The sequence below is a fragment of the Pinus tabuliformis genome, chromosome 4_2, assembly GCF_031772625.1.
Source record: "Pinus tabuliformis cultivar Carrire ecotype Pingquan chromosome 4_2, CPIR1, whole genome shotgun sequence".
NCBI lineage: Eukaryota > Viridiplantae > Streptophyta > Pinopsida > Pinales > Pinaceae > Pinus > Pinus tabuliformis.
The window spans coordinates 1,177,531,017-1,177,550,132 of NC_142304.1; the positions used below are offsets into that span (position 1 = coordinate 1,177,531,017).

The 19,116-nt window shown below is 40.4% G+C and overlaps 1 protein-coding gene across 3 annotated transcripts in view; it reads left to right on the forward strand.

The window, feature by feature from the left end:
- LOC149173867 (uncharacterized) overlaps positions 1 to 19,116 on the forward strand; it is a 173,010-nt gene that overhangs the window by 17,123 nt on the left and 136,771 nt on the right. The gene's annotated exons all lie outside the window — the stretch shown is intronic.

Genomic DNA, 19,116 nt, shown 5'->3' on the forward strand with positions numbered 1-19,116 from the left:
GCGTGCTCTGAACGGTGTCTTCGTCTCTGCTCTCCTGGAAACCAGTGTACCTGTACTGCTGAGAGGCAGATGAACACTTGCGATACCTGGAGACATGGCAACATTCATAGCAAGCAATCTGTTAGTTGAAAACCAAAATGAACATGAGAACTGACTTGCAACATACCCGGGTGAACGATCATGAAGGTTGTGCAATTTCGGCCGGGAGATCGGGAGACCGACTGCCAAGACTGCACAAGGCACAATCCGGGCTGCTGAGAGATTGACTGACTGCTGGAACTACGCAATGCACAGTCCAGTTGGGCAGTTGGCTGCTGGGATCGCGCAATGCGCGATTCCAGCTGGGAAAGGCTATTGGCCTAGGGACAAATTTGCGCAAAATTTTGGGCCAAGCAGCCACTGACCTCCAGAAATGCGCAATTTAGTCCAGGAAGTCAGTGTTGGGCCAGAATGCGCAAATCTGGAGAGGAAGGTGAGCCTTCCTTCTCCAGATTGCCCAATGCATCCTTGGTGAAGTCAGAGACCAGGCCAAGGTTGGCCCGACTCGCTGACGGGCAATTGAGAGCAAGTCAATGCAATGCATGGCGACACTAAGTGATAGCATAAGTGATAAACAATGCATGCAAAATATGAATGGAAGATTGAGCAAACAGATCAACATGCATGTGGGTGAGGCCGTTTGCTGGTTGGGCGAACGTCCGTGCAAAACAGTTTCATGAATGCGATAGCAGTGAGATAGCAACGGAAATTGAAACAGATCCAGGACAAGCTAGAATATATGTAAACGACAACAGGCATTCAAAGAAATGAAGCAAACAACACTCACACAAGCTAATACACAAAAAGCGACAGAAATGCAGCACAAGGCATGGGAAGCGAGCTTACCCCAAAACAATTACGCTGGATGGGTCAACTGCTCCTAGATGTGATGTGGGATGTTAGAGCTACAAGGTTGGTGTGAGGAATGAGCTCTGCAGCGTCCGGTTGATGAGTTTTGATAACTACGCTGGATGGGTCAACTGCTCCTAGATGTGATGTGGGATGTTGGAGCTACAAGGTTGATGTGAGGAATGAGCTCTGCAGCGTCCGGTTGATGATTTTTGATAACATAGAGGTTATGACGCGCATTCCACAAATCTAGGGGAAGCGACACTTGGAGGGAGGTTTCTGAATTGTTCCTTGCATGTAACCTCCAATTGCTAAACATAGATCCCTGAAATAAGGGATGCCTTTGCATGCTGCTTTGGGAGAAACAACCCATGCATGCAAGTCTGTTTCACTCAATCCCAGAGGGAATTGGTAAACTCAGCGGCACATGCAAGAGACAGCTTGACTGCTGGAGAAAAATGTGCATTCCTGACTGTAAGCTGGGCTGACTGCCCAAGGGGATTGCGCACTTTTTGGGCCCAACAGCTGACTGCTGCCCATATTTGCGCAAATCCTAGGCTGAACTGCCTGTTGGTGGGAAAAATTGCGCAAATCCTACAGGGAGGGCAGACATATTGCGCAATCCTGGAGCCTAGCAACAGACTATTAGAAGGAATTACGCAATTCCTGGAGGGAGAGGTTGGTTGCCCTCTAGGAATGCGCAAATTTCATTGGGAAGCTGCTCAGCTTGCAGCTGGACCAAGTCCGCAGGCTGAGCAACTTGTGAAGAGGAAAGGTCAAACTGTGATCGACAGGTTGCCTTTGAGCAAGAAGGACACTGAAGCTTAAGGACTTGACGAAGCAAGGAAAGTTTCTGTGAAGGATGGTAGGGAGTTTCCAAAACAGGCTATGGCAAAATTTTGGAGGGTGTTTGTAGCCGCTACAACACCTCCACAAGTGTCAAGGTCGACTTCATCTCCATAAGGACAAAACGTCATGTCTAATTGTATGTATGGGCATCCTCCAACCTCATTATTCACATCTTCAACACATATCTTTCTCTCTGAAATGGCCGCAGAAGGAGTGATGCACCAGCGAAGGAGGAAGGGCTAGCTTGTCACCATTGCAGGGCTATTTGTTGGGCCGAGATATTAAGGCAGGAGGCTGAGGCTATTTGGGGCCAGTCTGGGATAGTTTGAGCTCTGTTTAGGCAACATTTTTTTCTTCTTCTTCAGGTCGAGACCCTATAGAAAGGCAGCCACAGGCTTAAGGGCTATTTGGAGGAAGGTTGTGGGTTGTTTTGTGAAGGGCTTCCATTGTGAAGGTGGGATGCAACACTGGGAGACTATTACAGGCAGGCTGCAAGCCTAAATTAGCTTGGACAAGGGTAAAAAGGGCAAGAGTCAACTCAGGGAAGACCGCAGTCTTTGTGTTAATCAACATATGGGTCTTGTCGGTAGCTTAAGTGTTAAATCATGCCCAGATCAACCTCCGAATATGGACAAAATTTCTAGAAGAGTAGCTGCTGTCCTGAAAGGAGTTTTGAAGATAAGTAGAACAGTTGTAGCAGTCAGAAAATAAACCTTAACCAAGATACTGTCTACTGTTGAAGAAGTCTGAGCTCAACAAAGGCTACTTTGCCCATGCCATGACCATCGTTGATCATTGGACAAGGCTCACACTAGTTTGTTGTTGACAGAAGGCCGCAATTGCATTATTGTTTGGGTCATCTTCTTATCTAAGGGCAGTAATATTGTACTCTCTCTCTTTGAACATTTGATATTGATGATAAGAAGAATTGATCAAGGGTTTTCCCCATCTTGGGGTTTTTCCCTGGCTTGTGCCAATTTTGTGTTCTCTTGTCTTGGCTTGTCTTCTGCGTATCTGGTTTATGTTCTTTCTTTAGTTACTGTTTGAAATGAAAATGTAAATTGGGCTAATATGGATCATTGAAGTAATTGACCTAACCAAAGAACATGTTAACCTAAAATTAACATGGTATCAGAGCCAGGTGAGGACAAGCCCAAGCTAGAGTAAGAGCAATGCAACACCTAATCTACTGTGCATTTCTCTCAGGATGAAGTATCTGTGATTTTGCTGGGTATTCTTTCAGTAATTTAAAGGCTGTGATGACTATGGTTTTTCAGAGGCACAATATTTGCAAAAGCGAAGCTCTTTGTGGCACAACCTATGTGGAAATCTGAACCCATCACCCCTGTGCATGAGAGCTAGAGCTACAAGTTTTTCTGAGGTATATTCCTTGTCCAAGATGAATTTTGTACCACATGTCAAAGATCTCTGTTACCTCTACAGCTTACAACTAAAGGTTGCTCGACCTCAGTTTCAATCACCTCAACAACGACTTGTGTATATGTAGAGCATTTGGTTCTGTCCCTTTGTAATAGATCTGCTGATGATGATTTGCAGGTCTCTCGACCTTCCTCAGAACAAGGTTTGATTGCATTTTCAGCCCTCCATTTTAGAGCTATATCACTTGCATTTAAGGTCTGGTTGAGATATCATTTCAGAGATATTGTGATGCTGATCCTATGGAGAAAGATATATATATATATATATATATATATATATATATATATATGTCATCCCTATTTGTTGAAGATCTACTTAGGCACTACATGTTGAATAGATCTTGGTGACTGGCATTCTAATAAAAAACTATAATTATTGTCAGTAAGCATGGAAATGAAGAGAAATTGCTGATGAAACTTACCACAAATATTGAACAGATTGAGACAAGGAGTATTATTCCCATGATTTCCTCTTTCAGGAATGAAAAGTTCATCCTTTCTCATTGTCCTTCCTCAACACTCAGCAAGAATGGGGTCCCATCTCTGTCCAAGTAAATCCAAAATTGAATACGGATGTTACAAGGTAAAAAGGAAGCACAACCAATCTATTTAGAACATAATCCATTGACAACATGGTGTAGTTACTTTCTGATAAAGGATCAAGTAAATGTACTTTTCCATTTGAAGCTGCAATTCAACCAATCTGATCCTGAAAAACAATGGTACTCTTCTCAATGCCTTATTACATTTGCATGCCTCAGCATGATATCTCTGGCATTCATGTTCTTACTTAATATGGGTGCTAGTATAGTTGTGTTATTGGTGCAAGCTCGATTATCACTTTTGGCATTGTGCTACCTAATTTTGCTATGGTAGGAGTGTTTTCTGTAATTTTTCCCTAGGGGTACTCCGTTCTTATAAGTCTACTTGCTGCGTATTGGTTCACTATGTTTCTAAGTGCAGACAGGGGTGCTCTTTGTTGCAATGGCAATTTTATCACAGGTTCCTGGTAGTCCTCTGAAAATTTCCGTAGAGCTTGTTTTGTTTAGAGACGAGAATCTCTCTGCTCATCCTGTTATGACAAGGGCTTCTTCTTGCATCGTAAGCTGCCATAAAATTTTTGCCTAATCGAAGATCCAATAGACTGGATGCCTCTTCCATCTGTGCAAAGAATAGAAACTGTGGAATCCTCATCTATGTAAAGAGTAGAAGTTTGGTAATCTCTGAGGAATGTATAAAAGAAGTTGGTGAGTTTGGGATCAACATTTTGAAAAAGATTGAATCCATGAGGTAATGAGAGTACTGCCTCTGATTATGTGTTGCTGCTGTTTGGAGATTCTTTTCATATTTCATAGTAAATGTTTCAGAGGAGAGATGAATCAAGAGGCTCTGAAAAGGAATTGTCTCCCTAGTAAACCACCTGGTGACTTCTTCTACTCTTGTTGAATAAAACTGATAGTGGGCAGAGGCCAGATCCATTTCCCCAAGCCAATGAGGAATCTACAGAAAATTAAAGACAATCTGAGATGTTAGTTGATCCAGAGAAGTACTCCAAATCGATTCTTCTTGCTGAAAGAGAAAAGAATGTTGATTTAGTTGTTTGCAGAGTTTCATGAACTAACAGGGTAACTTCAGTGTACCATCCTCTAATGACTTGTTATATATGCAATGGTCTTACAAAGAAGGCACTGTCAGTATTCAAAGACATGAAGAGGGATTCAAATCGTATCCCCACTATTGAAATCTACAATATACTCTTATCTACACTCGGGCATTCGATGGAAATGGTTGATCGAGCAATTAAGGATGCAAGGCTCCTCCTCTTATAATCCTTTGTTGGAGCACCAACGACCAAGATTAAAACTTAATTAATGGCTAGGATTATCTCTGGATCGATTTGTGTGAGTTTCTAGATGGTTCCCGCCTTGACTTAATTAATACTGATTAATTAGCCATATTCCCTAAGTTTTGACTTATGAAATATTTAAAAACTGGTTAATAATCTAATTAAGTCATTTCTAGGCGGAATTTCCAGAAACGATTTCTGTGTTTTGGAGATCTCATGTATTCTAGCCTCTCCATAAAATTTCGTGGCTAGAACACATCCGATGCTACAAAAACTAACACTCCCTATTAACGAGGAATGTGTTTTAGTGCTACTGTACACCCTGTAGCAACACCCTGTTTTTGCATCATTTGTTATCACGTTGTTGATGTCTGGCCATATTACCCACCAACCACTGCACAACTCTAATATATGTTGCATCTATGCTGCTACTCACCCTGCTAAACTGTTACCAACACTGCATTTGCACTGCAACTCCCTCGCATCTGTTGTTGCTGCTACTGCAACATCTGTAACTGAAAAGCATCCAAAACACTGAATCAATTGTGATTAGTAGATGCATCTGTCTCCTGAGTCTCTCACTGCTACTAGCCTTTGCACTGCCCACTGAAGGCGCTGCGCTGTTGTTGACTCTGCACTGTGACCAACTCCGCACTGCGCTTCCCAACATCTGACTGCTACTAGTCTGCAACTGTCACTCTCGTATTGATTGCATCAACTACCACTGATCCATCCTACTATTGAATACTGTGGACCCTTGTAGCTAGGTAATGATCCATGAGGTGGACTCCTCAAGGATCCTGCCCATCTGTAGCGCTCTGGAGCTACAACACCAAGTCACCCCACCTCAATCCTGGAGGTATATTGGCAAACATAGCAAAGTCTTCGTCCAACTTGGAGGAAAGCCTATTGATCTCTGCTGAAGCTACCTACGGGTCCTGCTTCTCCTCCTTGTCCTTCTTCTTGAGAGGACACTAGGTATTGTAGTGACCAAGCTCACCACATCTGAAGCACTTGACCTTCGACAGGTCCTTCTTCTGCTTTCTCTGCTCCCCTTGTCCCTAATTGGGACCCTTTTATGTGAGGGCCACGTTCTCCTCCTCTTTCACCTGCTTTGATTCGCTGCAGTTGCCACTGATGGAGCTCTTCAATAGAGCTTGTCTCAACTCCTCCTGCTGCAAATCGGCCCACATCCCGTTCCTCCTTGGCAAGGTATCTTTGCCCAAGATACTTTGGACGGATACCTGCAACTCCTTTGAGACACTATTGAGTGCCAATCACACTAGCTTTGTGGGTTGAGGCACTGCCTCAACAAGTACAAGCTGATCTCAGACCTCTTGAATCCTGGTGAGGAATGGATTTGTGCCTTCCCCCTTTTGCATCCGGATGAGTCCCAACTTCTCGTCAAAGTACATCTTCCATTGCTCGGAAGTTCCTTGGTATAGCGTGGAGAGGATAAAAAATTCGTGGGGATTAGGGTGATAGCCCCCGATCTGAGTTGTTGTCGCGGTGCCTAGAAATTCTGTGCGACAATTTTTTTTGGCGCCGTTGTTGGGGACCAATTTATTGGACCTTGGCTTTGCGACATTTGTCTTAATTATTTTCATGTCCTATTTTCTCATCCTTTCATCTCTCACCAATGTTGCATTAATCGTTATCGGGATAATATCAGCGCAAGGAAAAGATCGGAAAAAATCGTAATTATTGGGAAAAAATCGGGAAGAAATCGTTTGGTATAAAAATATTCATTTTTTTTCAATTTTTTTAATATCTAAACCATCTACAACATAAAATAAATACATTGACACATAAATATAATAAAAGAACTAATATATAAGATGTTTAATATCATTTCTAGTGCTAAGATCACACAACATTGAATCATGTCCTGAATTGTAAGTCTTAACTCCTGAGTCCCAACTCAGCCACAAAATATCAACAAAAAATATAGTAATGTATCTCATCATGTCATAATGTCATATACAATAAAATGAAGAATATAATTAAAGTCTAATCCTATTGATTTCCTCTGCCCCTCTTGCGAGAAAATGCCACAGCTTTCCCTTTCCCTCTAGATGTAGATGCTGGTACCCGTGCTGGTGGAGTTGGCAGTGGAGTCTGATGTGCTCTAGAAGCTGAAGAACTAGAAGTAGGAGCTATAGGAGGTAGACCACGTCCTCTACTGGTGGCAGGGGTAGCCCGGGCAGGTGGTGTCACCTCGTCCTCCTGTTCCTCCTGCTGCTGCTGCTGCTGCTCCTCCCCCTCCACTACATCCTGCACTAACCAATCATCAGCAGACTCCATGAGAGGCCTCTCCGCCTCAACCCTCCATGTAGCAGTGGTGTCAATCCCATCCAATGAGATGGCCTCCACATCAGGTGTCCTCTCAAGTTGCCTCACCCACAATCGAAGATTGTAGTAGACGTAGACCATGTCATTAAGTCGCTGGGACTCCAACCTGTACAAAGATCATGAAATAATAATTAATAATTATAAAAAAAATATTGTTTAATGAATTCAAAAATTTATTTGGAAATTTGCAATATTTTAAATGTTTAAGTGTTAACTTGTTGCGTTTCTTGTTGTGTATTTTTTCAAATACACTCTAGTTGCGTTCGCATCCTGAGGAGCTACATGTTTGGCTGAGGATGCGAATGGCAAGCTTTTGCAGAAGGGGTACCCTGCCACCATACATTCTCCACCATGCATCTACAACAAAATTACAAATAAAATTTTAAATAAACATAAGAAAAAAATGGAATTTGAAGAGACAATGAAATTTGAAACAAAGTTACAAACTAAAAAATACCTGGCATTTTAATCATCCTATCAGTGACAACCATCTCAAAGCCAGATGTGCCACCTGCCATCCTATATGTTTCAATTTCTTTAGAGATCTCTATACGTTCTGCTGGAGATCGCACCATCTTCTGGACACAGGATAAGGATCCATCCATGATCTCAACATCAAATACAAACCCCCATGCGTAAGAAAATGCAGGGTTTTGGAAAAGCCCAGCAGCATGAATGGGACGATGGAGTGTGTTGTTCCATCGCTCATCAATCACTCCCCATAGGAGGAGTTTTCTCTGAAACCCATCATCTCCCTTATCATCATAGTAGGCCCGAATAGCCTCTTTGGCCCTGTCCATGGCCTCATACAAATAGCCCATTGCGAGCTTCTCACCATCAACCAATCGAAGAACCTTTACCAAAGGTTCAGTAACAACGCACACCTCCTGCACTCCCGCCCAGAAGTTTTCCTGGTATGAAACTAGTCTGCGTACGGCCTCTCCCTCCGGTTTGCGGCTCATTGGCAAAGCACGCCACTCCTCTGAAAGAAACATTCTCTTCACATCCCACATAGAATTCAAGAGGGATTGAAGAGATATGAAACTAGTGGCAAACCGTGTAATGGCGGGGCACACCAACTCTTTGTTGTTGGTGAATCTTCTCATCAAGCTAAGCACATATGTATGGTTATATATAAATTTTGTAATGCTTTTGGATGAATCAACAATATCTTTGACAAAGAGAATTTTCCCTATGTCCTCCAACATCAAATCAATACAGTGTGCAGCACAAGGTGTCCAAAATAAAGTAGGATGCCTGTCCATAAGCATCCTTCCAGCAGCAACATAATTTGCAGCATTTTCCGTTATGACTTGGACAACATTTTCTGCACCCACCTCCAAAATAAACACGTCTAGCAAATCACATAAAGTTCTTGCATCTTTGATTTGTGCAGATGCATCAACAGATTTGATAAACATAGTCCCCTTGGGACAACTAACCAAGAAGTTTATAAGGGTTCTCCCCTTTTGGTCAGTCAAACCATCTGACATAATAGTGCATCCTGTTTGTGCCCATGATGCCCTAAAATCCTCCAATCTTTGAGTGGAGTCAAGCTTTTCATTTTGAAGAATCCGGCCTTTGAAATCATGATAAGAAGGGATTTTGTACCCTGGGGCAACACTTGCAATAGCATCAATAGCAGGTTGGAAAAATGGATTATACCTTACAATGCTTAAAGGAATATCACTCCATAAGAGAAATTTTGCCAGCAACTTGTCAGCTTGTTCTTTCTCAGTTCTTTTTAGCATTGAATTGATAGATGGCTGTGAACCAGGTGTGGTCCGAGGGACAAAAAATGATGTGGCAGTTACTGGATTGGTTGATGCTGCAGTAGAACCAGTGCCACTTGCTTCAGCTGACTTTTTTAGTTGCCTGTTCATTTCTTCTTTGGCCTCTCTATTCTGGTCTAAAGTTTCCAATGCTTTCATGGCTCTTCAGATGAGTTCAGGATTTGTATTTGTGCAAGGCCCCATATCAAATCCAGGGATTTGTGCAAGGTGATACTTCAATCTGTACACCCCCCGGACATAGGGTGGCCGCACAACTTGCAAGTCAAGTTTACTCTATCATTCAGAGCTTTAGGTTCACGATATTCCCATAAAGGATCCAATTTCCTTGGCATGTTTGTTTTTGAACTTTGAAGTTGAAAATTTGAATGGTGTTCGGTGAAGTTGTGAACCTATGGGAAAATAAGGATTACAATTTAGTATTTACAAGTTACATATTTACAATTTAGTATTTTAATTTTTACATCGTACAAAAACTAAAAAAATTTACATACATTTTAAGAAACCCCATTCCAGAATCCAAACCCAACCAAAAAAAACTAAAAAGAGTAAAACAATACATCAAAAACCCCTTTCCAGAATCCAAACCAACCAAAAAAACAATTTTTTTTTTTTTCCATTGGGCAAATTTCATAAATCCCATTCTAAACCCAAGTTACCCAACCAAAAACAATGTTTAAAAACAATGAAAACAAAAAAAAAATTGGTGCCCATATCAAGTTACCCAACCAAAAACAATGAAAAAATACAAAAACAATGTTTAAAAACAATGAAAAAAAAAAAAAATTGGTCCCCATACCTTTTCTATGGAGATAATCGGTCTCCTCCTCTTGATTTTCTCCTCTAAGCACTTAAATCTTCAAACCCTCTCCAAGCAATATCTCCCAGCTCTCTCCAACGCTCCTTTGCTCTCAGTGCGCCTGACTGTGCAAATTAAATGCCAAAAACACTAAAATTTCATTATAAAACCTCGCTGCCCCGATTGCCTGCGATAAAATAGGAAAAAATCGCGATTTTTTTCCAAAAAATCGGGTATAAAAAAATTGGCGATAATATCGGATATTACTTGCGATAATATCGGCAGCGGAAAATTATCGCGATAAAACAATAATATCACGATATTATCGCGATTTTAACAACACTGGTCTCAGTGTGATACCATGATCTACTGTAGAATGCTTCGGCCTAAAACACGCTTGCCCTTTTGCCCTCTTTTCTTTGACTTCTGCCCACTTACTGATTCTATTTTCTACCATGCCGCTGAAAAGCTTTGCAAACAAAGGATTGATCATGATGGTTCTATAGTTGGAAGGATTATTAATGTGTTCCACCCCTTCATTGGAGGATAGACCTTTCCTCTTTCTAGCAAATTTCGTTCAGTGGGCGTATGTGGAAAAGGACCCTTGCCAGTACCATTTATGGAAGAGTTTAAAACCTCTGAATCCTCACTGGATGGGTGCTCTAAACACTTAAGGTGATCAGCCATGTTTTTCTGAGGGAAAGGCTTTTCAATTTTCTGAATCTTATTCAGAAAATCATTGCTGGAAACATCTAGATTCTCCCTGGCAACAGCAAGGTCCTTCACTTTCTTTATGCAAATGGTGCTTCTATAATTTGCATCATCGCTAGGATTAGAAAGGACTTTATCAACAACACTCCTTATTGTAGACTCATCTAGGCTACCCTCTCATGCTGGTGAAAAGTTAAAACATCTTTCATTGGCACCGACAACATGCATATCGTATCCTTGGATGTTTCAGTGGCTTCCAGATTTGCCAGTGACTTCATTTCCCCATCCTCGATATCACCTACAGTTGGTTGCGCTAGAAAGTTGTGGACAGCTGCTTTTAAAACAGTTGCAATGTCAACTCGCTCATTTGTCTTAACAGTTTCTACTTCAATCAGACCCTTTGATGAATCATTGTCTTTGCCGGATTCTAATAATGGAGTCATTTTAGATACTTCTGGTTTTATTTTATTTTTATTTCTTCACCAATTCTACTGCGTTCGTCACTTTGAATGGCAGTAGATGATTTGTCTCCATCATGCCCTTTTGTGAGGCCATCTTTAACAACATTGCTCTGCCATGATTTGGTATTAACCTCCAGGACACAGCATGACAAACATCAATCTTCGCTTTTGTTCTTGGATTGCTTGCAGCATGTTTATTAGAGATATTGGGAGAATATGTTAAGTCAAATAAACTGCTTCCATCACCATTGTATTTCGATAACATGTAGCCATTCTTCAACACTTTATGGATCTTACATTTCAATATCTTCTTCTACATGCTCATATGGTAAAGTCCACGTGGAATATCCTTCCCGACTATTGGACAGCTCTTGTAATCACAACTCTGCACCACTTTCAAAACTCCGGATTGATTAGTCATATTCGGCCCGGATTGGACTTGCCTATCAAAAAAAAACAATGGCATAATCTGTGGATTTCTCCGCGAATTTTTTATCATGCAATGGTTCATCCTAGTACTCAAAGCAGCCTTCAACCAACTACAACAATTCTGCTAATGTCCTCAACCCAACGAGTCTAACCTCTTCATCATGAGTGCAGGTTGTTACACTTTACATGGGCCGCATTTTGCTATCACATATTTCGAAGTATCTTGAAACTTCAAAAACTTGGCACCATGGCTTGGCTTTATCTCATAAATTTACACGCAGCTGCTCCACAATTGGACACAAAACCCCAAATAAGCATATTGCAAGACTCAACACTAAGACCACAACCCCCTGCTCATTCGCTGAGTCGCAAACATAGGTCATCATCATGATTCTTTATATAGCTCCCAAACTATAAACATTGCGGTAAACACAATCAAAAGGCGAAGATCGTACAGGGTACATGTAGCCTTTATTACCAATTTAACGATTGACTTTCGCTTTCCCATTTTGTGTGCTAGATTAAGGTTTCTAGAATCGACACAAAGTCTGATTGTCCCATTCTTTTTTCTAACAATCACTAGGTTGGAACACCATGTCGAATGCCTAGTTTGAGAAATAATACCCGTTGCAAGCATCTTTGAAAGCTCTTTTTGAACTAAGGGGGCCAACTTAAGATTTATTTGCCTAAGCTTTTGACGAAAGGGTTTAGCATTTTCATCTTTTAAAGGGATAGTGTGTTCCATGACATCTTCCCTATAACCTTTTAACTCATCATAAGAAAATGCTAAAACATCTCTATATTCACGAAGTAAATTAACCAACTTTTTTCTTTCTTCATCACTAGTACCTTTACCAATTTTTACAATCTTGGCTTAACTAGAGGTACAAATATTTACTTCAATGAACTCCCCTGGATCCATCTTAATTTCATCATTTTTCTTTGTAGCATCATGACAATTGAAATGTTGCTCCAAAGCTACAATGTTCCGGGAGTAGGATTAGTTATATCTTCATGATTTTCAGATCCATCCTCTTTATAACTAACCTCAAAATTTTCAAATTCATCCAACTTATTAAGAAAGTGAATCACCTGTCTTTCATCATCAAAAACCTGCCAATGCTCCATATTGTCAGGTACAGAAGGTCTAAAAATAATCTCCATTTTAACCTTATCCTTCAACAATTCATCAGATAACTGCAAAGTAGATGCTGCTACAACAAGCTCATCAGCCAAGTTATTCTTTTCTCTAGGGATAGCTTCCAGATCAAGAGCATCAAAACATTCCATAGTATCCCATACAACATTTTGATAGTTCCTTAATCTTTGGTTTTTACATGTAAACTTATTCTTAATTTGCATGATAACCAAATCAGAATCTCCCTTGATGCTAAGCAACTTAACCTTCAAGTCTTTTGCCAATTCGAGACCCAACAATAGAGCTTCATACTCGGCAACATTGTTGGTTGCTCTAAACTCCAATCTATAGGAAAATTTGAAAACATGACCAAGGGGAGATTTTAATACAATTCCAGCACCTTTACCATGCCTAGAAGATGCACCATCCAAATACATATACCATACCTTATTCTTTAAATCACCAACCTTGACCTCTAAGGGAATTATAGAGTTAGACAGAATGGCATAATTCGCAAGGCTAGGTTGTTCCTTTATTATTTCATTATGGGGACTCTTAGGATCTTCAACATGGAATATTCTCTCGGGCTCTCTGTTAAGTCTGACAAATCCATCACCTCCAGGAGAAGGAATCGTATCATATGACCAATTCATCTGAATACTTCCACCTAGATCAAAGGCCCATTTTCTAGACAACAACATACCCCAAGCATTAGGAACATCAACTACAACTATGTCCATTACAATCATTATGTCAGGGTAAACTGATAAATGAACTTGTAAATCCTTAATCAACCCATGAACTTCAATCTTCTTAGAATCCATGGCACATATGTTGTAGTAAGGTCTAGAAATTCTTAAGTTAAGCTGCTCCATGACCCTCTTGGTCATAACACAAGCCGAGGCACCAGAATCCAACATGCAGTTATACAATCTATAACCATTAACCAGCAAAGTAATAAAAAATGGTTGATGATCTTTGTTATCTGAATCCATACTTTGCAAATATATGGGGGCATCCTGATAGATAGTCTCAGGAGCCTTTTGTTGAGAAACATTCACACGAGGAGCTTCAATGGCTTTTAATAACTTAGCCTTTTGGGAAGGAATCTTCAATATCTCGGTGACAAGAACCCAGATTTTTGCATTATTAAACCAACTTCCCAAATCAACATCCAAACCAGAGCTTGAACTAGGGTTAAAACTTCGAGGGGGAATTTGATTTCCACTTTGATCCTTATCCCTTCTTTGATAAGTCAAACCCTTATCTTTCGCAATTTCCAAGACTTGCTCTGGAGAAGGCTTTTCACCAAATAATTCAACCATCAAATCCTTTTCATGATCAAAATTATTTATACTAAAGGAAGATGTAGAAGGCCTGACCTCTTGACTATTTTCCTTAACTTCCATCCAATCCTCCATAGATAATGAAAACTCCTTGCCAACCACATTTATTTGATTACTTGTTCCAAACATCCCACTATCCATAATTCTCTTAACAGTGGGGCAAGTAGCCTCTTCATGAAGAGCATCACAGGCCCTACAATAAGGAGGAGTTTCATCCACAAGATTAGCAGATTCAAGAGGATTTGGAGGTCTATGCTCATTAGATGGGCCTTTCCTTTGCCAAGCATTATTATTCTGATTATTATTATTATTTCTAGGTTGGGAACTTTGGGCTTGAGACCTTTCCATTTGGACCAACCTAGACTGCAAGGCACTTATTTCCTTAGCATGGTTAGATATTAACTTCACTTGATTTAACTCCATGCTTTCAAGTTTCTGTAACAATTTTTGCATAGGATCATCATCAGATTCTTTAACCTCTTTTCCTTTAGGTTCTTTCAATTTGGTTGAAGCCCTATCAAAACCTGGGATTTCAAACTTCACAGATGCTTTCTTATCCTTTCCAATCTCTTCAGCTAAAGTCTGAGCAACTTTATAATCACGATTCTTAGCTCGTCTCAATTCATAAGAAGTATCAGGATTAAAAGCATCAATGTAAAAATCCAAAAGAGATTTATCAGGAGGCTTATAATCTTGAGGTAATTCTTTAATAATACCATTAAATCTCCTATTAAATTCTTCTACGGTTTCATTTTCCTTCTTCTTTATGACACTGATAGCCTTAACTAGATGCCACTCTTCTCTTTTATCTCCATACCTTTCATTAAAAGCATTAATAATCGATTGTAATGTGTCAAATGAATTATCAGTATTTTCCATAAACCAATCCAAAGCATCTTCTTCCAAAGTAAGAACAAACAGGCTCATCTTCACTTCTTCATGGTCATAAACAACGTTTATAGCATGTTTACCCATCCAAGCGCTAAAATCTTTGAGATGAGCTTGAGAACTAATTGCATTATTGCCCTGAAAAGAGGGCAATTTGTCAATCCCCTTCTCCGGAAGATCATTGGGATAACCTTGAATATTAGCAAAGTTACAAATGGCAAACAAGTCCATGATGTCTTGCTTAGCTGGGTCAGGAAAAAGCAAATGTATATCAAAGGGAGCTTGTTGTTCGAGATTAACAAGAAGTGTACGAGAAGAAAGCTTGTGTAATTGTACTTTGAGATCCCTTTCAGGATTAGGAGCAGGACTAACCAAGCTACTTGGATGTCTTCTAGTACACACTCTTGTAGAAGATAAAAGAAATGGAGTCGCCACCCGGACAAAAATCTAACTTTGATAAACCCATATGCAAGAAAGGAAGTCAGTCAAAGGAACCAAGGACAAGGAACTTATCCTAGCGAGAGACAGTGTTGTTAAAATCGCGATATTATCGTTTTATCGCGATAATTTCCCGCTGTCGTTATTATTGCGAGTAATATTCGATATTATTGCCAATATATTTTTTTTTTTATACCCGATTTTTTCCGATTTTATCGCGGGCAATCGGGGTAGTGAGGTTTTATAATGAAATTTTAGTTTTTTTGGCATTTCATTTGCACAGTCAGGCGCGCGGAGGGCAGAGGAGCGTTGGAGAGAGCTGGGAGATATTGCTTGGAGAGAGTTTGAAGATTTTTCAAGTGCTTAGAGGGGAAAATCAAGAGGAGGAGACCGATTATCTCCATAGAAACGGTATGGGGACCAATTTTTTTTTGTTTTCATTGTTTTTAAACATTGTTTTTGTATTTTTTCATTGTTTTTGGTCGGGTAACTTGGTATGGGCACCAATTTTTTTTTTGTTTTCATTGTTTTTAAACATTGTTTTTGGTTGGGTAACTTGGATTTGGAATGGGGTTTATGAGATTTGCCAAGGAAATTGGATCCTTTCTGGGAATATGGTGAACCTAAAGCTCCGAATGATAGACTAAACCTGACTTGCAAGTTGTGTGGCCACCCTATGTCCGGGGGGGTGTACAGATTGAAGTATCACCTTGCCCAAATCCCTGGATTTGATGTGGGGCCTTGCGCAAATACAAATCCTGAACTCATTCGAAGAGCCATGAAAGCATTGGAAACTTTAGACCAGAATAGAGAGGCCAAAGAAGAAATGAAGAGGCAACTAAAAAAGTCAGCTGAAGCAAGTGGCACTGGTTCTATTGCAGCATCAACCAATCCGGTAGCTGCCACATCATTTTTTGTTCCTCGAACCACACCTGGTTCACAACCATCTATTAGTTCAATGCTAAAAAGAACTGAGAAAGAACAAGCTGACAAGTTGCTGGCAAAATTTCTCCTCTGGAGTGATATTCCTTTCAGCATTGTAAGGAATAATCCATTTTTCCAACCTGCTGTTGATGCTATTGCAAGTGTTGGCCCAGGGTACAAAATCCCTTCTTATCATGATTTCAGAGGCCGGATTCTTCAAAATGAAAAGCTTGACTGCACCCAAAGATTGGAGGATTTTAGGGCATCATGGGCACAAACAGGATGCACTGTTATGTCAGATGGTTGGACTGACCAAAAGGGGAGAACCCTTATAAACTTCTTGGTTAGTTGTCCCAAGGGGACTATGTTTATCAAATCTGTTGATGCATCTGCACAAATCAAAGATGCAAGAACTTTATGTGATTTGCTAGATGTGTTTATTTTGGAGGTGGGTGCAAAAAATGTTGTCCAAGTCATAACGGACAATGCTGCAAATTATGTTGCTGTTGGCAGGATGCTTATGGACAGACACCCTACTTTATTTTGGATACCTTGTGCTGCACACTGTATTGATTTGATGTTGGAGGACATAAGGAATTCCCTCTGTCAAAGATATTGTTGATTCATCCAAAAGCATTACAAAATTTATATATAACCATACATATGTGCGTAGCTTGATGAGAAGATTCACCAACAACAAAGAGTTGGTGCGCCCCGCCATTACACGGTTTGCCACCAGTATCATATCCCTTCAATCCCTCTTGAATTCTATGTGGGATGTGAAGAGAATGTTTCTTTCAGAGGAGTGGCGTGCTTTGCCAATGAGCCGCAAACCAGAGGGAGAGGTCGTATGCAGACTAGTTTCATACCAGGAAGACTTCTGGGCGGGAGTGCAGGAGGTGTGCGCCGTTACTGAACCTTTGGTAAAGGTTCTTCGGTTGGTTGATGGTGAGAAGCCCGCAATGGGCTATTTGTATGAGGCCATGGTCAAGGCCAAAGAAGCCATTCAGGCCTACTATGATGATATGGGAGATGATGGGTTTCAGAGACAACTCCTCCTATGGGGAGTGATTGATGAGTGATGGAACAACACACTCCATCATCCCATTCATGCTGCTGGGCTTTTCAAGAACCCCGCATTTTCTTATGCATGTGGGTTTGTATTTGATGTTGAGATCATGGATGGATTCTTATCCTGTGTCCAGAAGATGGTGCGGTCTCCAGCAGAGCGTATAGAGATCTCTAAAGAAATTGAGACATATAGGATGGCAGGTGGCACATTTGGCTTTGAGATGGCTGTCACTGATAAGACAATTAAAATGCCAGGTATTTTTTAGTTTGTAACTTTGTTTCAAATTTCATTGTCTCTTCAAATTCTATTTTTTTCTTATGTATATTTAAAATTTTATTTGTAATTTTGTTAGATGCATGGTGGAGGATGTATGGTGGCAGGGTACCCCTTCTGCAAAAGCTTGCCATTCGCATCCTTAGCCAAACATGTAGCTCCTCAGGATGTGAGCGCAACTGGAGTGTATTTGAAAAAATACACAACAAGAAGCGCAACAGGTTAACACTTAAACCTTTAAAATATTGCAAATTTCCAAATAAATTTTTGAATTCATTAAACAATATTTTTTTATAATTATTAATTATTATTTCATGATCTTTGTACAGGTTGGAGTCCCAACGACTTAATGACATGGTCTACGTCTACTACAATCTTCTATTGTGGGTGAGGCAACTTGAGAGGACACCTGATATGGAGGCCATCTCATTGGATGGGATTGACACCGCTGCTGCATGGAGGGTTGAGGTGGAGAGGCCTCTCATGGAGTCTGCTGAAGATTGGTTAGTGCAGGATGTAGTGGAGGGGGAGGAGGAGGAGGAGGAGGTGACACCACCTGCCCTGGCTACCCCTGCCACTAGTAGAGGATGTGGTTTACCTCCTATAGCTCCTACTTCTAGTTCTTCAGCTTCTAGAGCACATCAGACTCCACTGACAACTCCACCAGTACGGGCGCCGACATCTACATCTAGAGGGAAAGGGAAAGCTGTGGCATTTTCTCGCAAGAGGGGCAGAGGAAATCAATAGGATTAGACTTTAGTTATTTTCTTCATTTTATTGTATATGACATTATGACATGATGAGATACATTATTATATTTTTTGTTGATATTTTGAGGCTGAGTTGGGACTCAGGAGTTAGGACTTACTATTCAGGACATGATTCAATGTTATGTGTGATTTTAGCACTAGAAATGATATTAAACATCTTATATATTAGTTCTTTTATCATATTTATGTGTCAATGTATTTATTTTATGTTGTAGATGGTTTAGATATTAAAAAAATTGAAAAAAAATGAATATTTTTGTACCAAACGATTTTTTCCCGATTATTTCTGATTATTTCCCGATAATTATGATTTTTTCCTATTTTTTCCTCATGCCGATATTATCCCGATAACGATTAATGCAACATTGTGATTAACTACCCTTTTCCTAGCCTACTTTCAGCACTTTAATGTGTTATGTAACACATTAATCATTTGATGCATGACACAACAGGGACCATCTTAGTGAGACTATGCATAAGGACTCACTTACTTCCTGGTCAGCCGCCCCGGAGGTGTATCCGTATCCAAAACAGATCCGACCAGTACCACAAGGGCCAAGGCCTATTTAGGTCATGCTTCTATAATGAGAGTTTTTTTGTTGGCATCGAATATTAGGAGAGTCTCTAGTCATGGTGCTAGAGCTCCTGCCAGGGTCAACAAGCCAGGCTATCTCAGCAATTGTTTTTCTCCAGTTGACATCAG